Genomic DNA, 6,992 nt, shown 5'->3' on the forward strand with positions numbered 1-6,992 from the left:
CGCGCTCCCGCGGTCACAACAGATCTGAAGAAGCGAGGGCGCATGCGCCACCCTCTCATGCACCGCCCTCTCATGCACCATAATACTGTGGGCTTCAGAATCATGGCGCCGGAGATGAGCGCTATGCGCAGGCGCTAACTCCGACGCCATGTAACTGAAGATTAGAAATTTACATACGGCCAGAGGGAGGGAGGAACAGTCCTGGGGGAGGGGGGTGGGAATACACATGCATAACCCACCCGGACATTAGCAGAGAGGTCCATATGTCAATCAAAAAGTGTATGAATTTTCAAACTTTATAAAGTTGAATTTCACAGCCTAAACACCCGAGCTGCCCACTAATGGTATGTACACACTGTGCCTGATAGTGCCAGTACTGCACTGGCTGCACCTTATATAGGAAAATGCTGATGTTTGGTTCCCTTTAAGATAATATTACTGCTGTATATCATAGAGAGATGAAATCACTGTGAGTGACTACACAGGTTCAGCCCCTCCCTATTAGTGATGAGTGAATAGTAAGTATTCGGGTTCGGATTATTCGTTACAAATTCCAAAGTACTATTACAGTATTCATCACGAATAATGAACCTAATGCAAGTCAATGGGGAACCCGAGCATTATTCATGAAGATTTCCTAGAAAAAATCCTTTGATTCCCCAGTGACTTGCATTAGGTTCATTATTTGTTACGAATACTGGAATAGCACTTTGTGATTCACTATGAATAAACCGAACACAAATAGTTACTATTCACCTATCACTACTCCCTATATCACTTGAATCTTTGAATTATTAATCACACAGACTACCACTCCTATTTTCAATATGATTCAATGCTGCACAATCAGATTAGGTCTTTTTCTATCCTTGTTGAATGAGTTGTGTACTCTGGCCTCCCATGCATAGTCTGAAAAAGCTTAAAATTGCGCTGCTTGGCCGAACCACATCTTTTATACTGGCTGTCATGGTCTACCAAAATTTACTTGGCTAGACCATATGATGTCACATTATGATTAAGCACGATTGGCAGCCCCTGAACCCATTAGCACACTCACTGAATCTTCATCAGTGTGTGAAATACCAGGAATTTATTATTTTTTTTACTTGCGATCAAGTTGCAGGAATTTGTGAATTTCACAGCATTCAACTCAAAGTTGATCCTTTGTAAATCGATCATCTCATATCTAATTGATACTATAAAGCACATACAATGAAATAATGAATAAATTACGTTCACATGACATATATACACACACAAAAAGCCTGAGTCCTGCAGAAATGTACAGCTTTTGTCTAACATCTTATAAATGGCTAAAATTTGACAAATAGCCCAAAAAAATAAGGTTATTAACAAAGGCATACACAATGCCAGGACAATACTATTTAGATCAGTTCATGTGAGACATTGGACTAGTTATATCTTGAAGAAGCAAATAGCCTCTTCAGGAAGAGATCTTCAAACGAGTATGAAAAACCTGGATGCAATAGGCAAAACCAGACACTCCTTTTGCAGACACCTGTTTTGGATTGTTTGCCCCTCATTAATGCAAAACAGGACATCTGATTTAGCTAAGGCTAAGTTCACATTTCCGCTAAAATCTATCAGTCACAATCCGCTGCTCTTGTAAACAACGGAATCCGTTTAGCGGATTCCGCTGCTCCCATAGACTTGTATGAGCAGCGGATTGTGACTGATGATGCTGCGTTGCACCCTCCGCCCGACTGATCAGTCGTGGAACGACTGACCGCCGGGCGGGGGGAACGCAGCATGTAACGTTTTTTGAGCAGCGAGATCCGTCGGATTTCACTGCGCATGCTCTCTGGCTCCCTGCACACGTCACCAGCTTTGGTTGGTTACCCGATATTTACCCTGGTTACGGTGCAAGGAGCCAGCGCTAAGCGGTGTAGGCCCGTAACCAAGGTAAATATCGGGTAACCAAGGTAAACATCGGGTGCTTTGCTGTTACCCGATATTTAGGCTGGTTACGTGTGCAGGGAGGCCGACACTTCCCCGCTCGGCCCCGCCCCCTCCCGCACTCCGCACATGTATGTACACACACACACACACACACCTGTCCCCAGCCATGCAGACAAGCACTGCCACCCTCATCTGGCCCCGCCCCCCGCTCGGCTCCGCCCCCTCCCGCACTTTGCATGTGCACACACACACATACATACATACATACATGCACATACACACACTCACTCACACATACACTCACCTGTCCCCAGCCATGCAGACCGCAGCACTTCCACTGACATCCTCAGCGCCTGGCCCCGCCCCCCGCTCGGCTCCGCCCCCTCCCGCATTCAGCATGTGTATACACACACACACACACTCTCTCACTCACTCACTCACCTGTCCTGCAGTCCCTGCGGCACTGACGTCCTCAGTGCCACGGCCCCGCTCGGCTCCCCTCCCCCCCGAACTCCGCCCCCCGCACACAACGGAATCCGACAAAGAATTCTGTTCTTTGTCATCCGTTGTACAGCGTTGAACAGCGCATCAGTCACATGCGTCAAGCGACGCATGTGACTGATACAAAACAACGGAAATGTGAACTTAACCTCCCGCTTCGGACCCACTCCCTTAGCATGGTGGTGTGACGTTCATCTCAGCTAACTGACGGATGGACCCACTTGCCCTCCCACCGCAACTGCTTTCCCACAGGTACCAGGAGATACCGTCTCACGTAGGGACGCCCCAATTTTTCCTTACATCTCCATGACACTCTGGACTTATGTCCTGCTGCAGTAGAGCCCCTTCTGACAACTTTTCCTTCTGACTTGTCTCTGTTCTTCTCATTATCACCTCCACCCTTTACACTCCACTCTGCTCTTCTGTCCCTCCTGGACCTCTCTTTCTTAATCTGCACTCTATACCAGCATTTCCCTATCTGAGCTGGCCTGCTCAGCTCCTGACTTATATCCCCCTCCTATCCTGGGGACCGTCCCTCCCTGTATAACTCCTGCTGCCCTGTCATCTCCCAGTCTATCCCTTCTCTCTGAGGGACTTGAGACCCATGACCTCTATTGGCAGCTGGCTGTACTACAGGAGGAATATATACATTACTACAATACAGCTTACACAAACACACTGTAGTTCCAATAATCACCAGCAGGGACGTGGGGGTGGTAGGGCACTAGTCACCCTACTACACTGATGTAAAGCAGATATGAGGTAAATGCTATTTATTAACTACTAGAAGGTGGTCCGATTCTAACGCATCGGGTATTCTAGAATTTACGTATTGTGTAGTTAATGTATGATTTTTGTTATATATATATATATATATATATATATATATATATATATATATATATATATATATATTGTGAGGCAGTGACAGGGGTAATATTTGAAGACCGCTATGTGTCCCCCAGAATGTGTCTGGAAGCCCTCTGAGTTTGCTATAGCTATTACTGGGAGTATAGCACAAAGGGTAACAGGGAGACAGATCCCTCCTCCCAGTCCAGGTTTTGTAGCAATCCTCATGTCCGGCATTTTCGTTTAAATCATGCAGAGCACAGCAGGGTGTGTCTCAGTTGAGAGCCAGGCTTGGTGAAGCTAACACATGCTGTGTGAGCTGGGCTGGCTCTGTGTGGAGTGAACACAGGCCAAGAGTGTGAGCCTAGGAGAACCTTACACAGATCCCTGCGGTTAACGGGGTCCTAAGGTAACAAGACTTTTTGATGCAAAGAATCTGTCTATATGCACCGGCTGTGATCCGGAAGAGACTTTGACAGTGGGAAATTGGATCTATTTATGCTGCAACAATAAATAGACTGTTGGTGTGAACACGCTGCTGCCTTACTGCCTCACGTTTTTGCCCAAGCAACGCTGCTACCTCACATTATATATATATATATATATATATATATATATAAAAAAACACCAAAAAACTGAGCTGTAATAAATGTTCAATAAACATGCAACATTACAAGCATGTGAATTGCAGCCTCAAGAATAGAAAAACAACAAGGAGAAAAATTGTAGGAAAAATACCCTGACTATAAATAAATAAATTACAAGTGCTTACTAATAGGGTACTTAGTATATACATTTTTGCAAAAAGGTAAGAAGCTGTCTCACCTCGTCACGGTGTACCCATCTGAGACAGTCCCTAACCTACTGAAGTTAAAAACATATTCTGTACCTGACTTGTGTCATGTCAAAACTTCAATATGAATGGTGGCAAGTGGTCAGCTGTGTCCCAGATTAAATACACAGCAAAAAGTGAGAAGCAGGTAATTGTTCAGCCTCAGTATCAGGAGGGCTGCACCCCCAACTTGCATTAAAGCAAGATAACAGACAAAAAACACAAAAACACCAAAAAACTGATATATATATACGAGTAACGATATTTTGAAAATGAATGACGTGTCAATGATCAACGATTTTGGTGAGTATTTGGGATCGTTAGCGGTCGCTCGGAAGTGTCACACGCAATGACGTTGCTAACAAGGCCGGATGTGCATCACAAATTCCGTGACCCCAGCGATATCTCGTTAGCGATGTCGCTTCATGTAAAGCGGCCTTAACCCTTTTGGAAAAACACCCCCCTACCTAATTCCATAAAGATGCACTATTTGTATAACTAAAAATCTGTCTAATGATCAGAGTAACAAATTCTACATTTTGGGAAAATATGTATTTAATCTGTTGAATTTGTTACTCTGATCATTAGACAACTTTTTAGTTATAGAAATAGTGCGACTTTATAGAATTAGGTAGTGGGGTGTTTTTCCAAAAGGGTTAATGTTTGAAATGTTGTTAATTGATTATCACATTCATGTCTGTTTTGTACTAGGTTGGTTTTATATATAGATTTGTTTTTCTTTATCTGTGTGTGCCTATACTTAAGGAGGAGTCATCTCCGAAACGCGTAAGGCGGCGGCCTTATTAGGTCCACATCATGGGACATATTTGATTTTATCATGTATGTGATTTCTCAATAAAGAAGACAGAATTTTTTATGGAAAATTTGGGTTTTGGACTTTTTCTTTTTTTAAGAAGTGGAATTGCAGCACAATTGAGCAAAGGGATTTAGGGGTACTTTGCACGCTGCGACATCGCAGGCCGATGCTGAGATGCCAAGTGCGATAGTACCCGCCCCCGTCGCAGCAGCGATATCCTTGTGATAGCTGGCGTAGTGAACATTATTGCTACGGCAGCTTCACATGGACTCACCTGTCCTGCGACCGTCGCTCTGGCCGGCGATCCACCTCCTTGTTAAGGGGGCGGGTCGTGCGGCGCCATAGCGACGTCACACGCCAGGCGGCCAATCGGAGCGGAGGGGCGGAGATGAGTGGGATGTAAACATCCCGGCCATCTCCTTCCTTCCGCATATTCTACGGAAGCCTCAGTGACGCCGGTAGGAGATGTTCCTCGCTCCTGCGGCTTCACACACAGCGATGTGTGTTGCCGCAGGAACGAGGAACAACATCGGACTGTCGTGTCAGCGTAATTATGGATTACGCCGACGCTGCAGCGATGATACGATTACGACGCTTTTGCGCTCGTTAATCGTATCATCGAGCCTTTACACACTACGATGTCGCATGCGATGCCGGATGTGCGTCACTTTTAATTTGACCCCACCGACATCGCAGCTGCGATGTCGTAGTGTGCAAAGTACCCCTAACAGCAGCCACTAGTGGTCAATCTGCAGAAGAACAACAGGATCCTGAAAGCTCATATTACAGTTTTGGGGCAAGTTGAAACACAATTCTGGGCATTTATCTTAGTAAATCTCAGCACGTCACTATCTCTGAGCATCAAATCCCAAATGTCATACCATTTTCAGATTCATGCTTTATATAAGGATTTTAAGAAACCAATCTGCATCTTTAGTTACCTTGGAGACAAATAGTTCCGAACTGTCAAATTCTCATAGTAATGGAAATTGATTCATACTTGCTCAGAAAACAGAAGAGAAGAATATTAGTGAACGTACTTTATGCAGCAAAAGCCCTTCTAACACATGAAAGACAATATTTCACTGTTTATAAGCGTCGTGAGATTTCAAGACTTAGGTGAATTCAAATTCTGTAAATTATATTCTATATGCTAAACTGAAAATGATTGTAAATGTTGTACAAAGAAAATGCCTATCCAGGATTTCAATGCTAAGTTTATAGTTTGTGAAAACATGAATAATGTCAGCATTATATACTTAAAGGGAATCCGAGAGCAGCTTGAAGCAAGAGCAGAGACCCTGATTCTAGTGATGTCACTTACTGGCCTTCTTGGTGCAGTTGTCTTACAGTATCCCCTGCACATCTCTCAGTTCTCTGAATGCTAACCTCTGTATAACCCTGTCCACACCATTGATTGTCAGCTTTTTGTCAGTGCACAGTGGTGGGTGCCAGGTTACATACTTCAGTAGACTAAAGGGTGCTTTACACGCTGCAACATCGCTAACAATATATCGTCGGGGTCACATCGTTAGTGACGCACATCCAGCACCCTTAGCGACATCGTAGCCTGTGACACCAAGGAGCGACGATCGAGTGCAAAAATGTGAAAAATCGTTGCTCGTTGACACGTCGCTCCTTTGCCAAATATCGTTGCTGCAGCAGGTACGATGTTGTTCGTCGTTCCTGCGGCATCACACATCGCTATGTGTGACACCGCAGGAACGACGAACATCTCCTTACCTGCGTCCACCGGCAATAAGGAAGGAAGGAGGTGGGCGGCATGTTCCGGCTGCTCATCTCCGCCCCTCCTCTGCTATTGGACAGCTGCCGTGTGACGTCGCTGTGATGCCGCACGAATCGCCCCCTAAGAAAGGAGGCGGATCGCCGGCCAGAGCGACATCACAGGGAAGGTAAGTCCGTGTGATGGGTGTTAGCAATGTTGTGCACCACGGGCAACGATTTGCCCGTGACGCACAACCGACAGGGGCGGGTCCGCTCGCTAGGGCTATCGGTACCGATATCGCAGCGTGTAAAGTACCCTTAAGAGGCACAAGGCAGGGAGTCCTGTAG

This window comes from Anomaloglossus baeobatrachus, chromosome 6, assembly GCF_048569485.1.
Source record: "Anomaloglossus baeobatrachus isolate aAnoBae1 chromosome 6, aAnoBae1.hap1, whole genome shotgun sequence".
Taxonomy (NCBI): Eukaryota; Metazoa; Chordata; class Amphibia; order Anura; family Aromobatidae; genus Anomaloglossus; species Anomaloglossus baeobatrachus.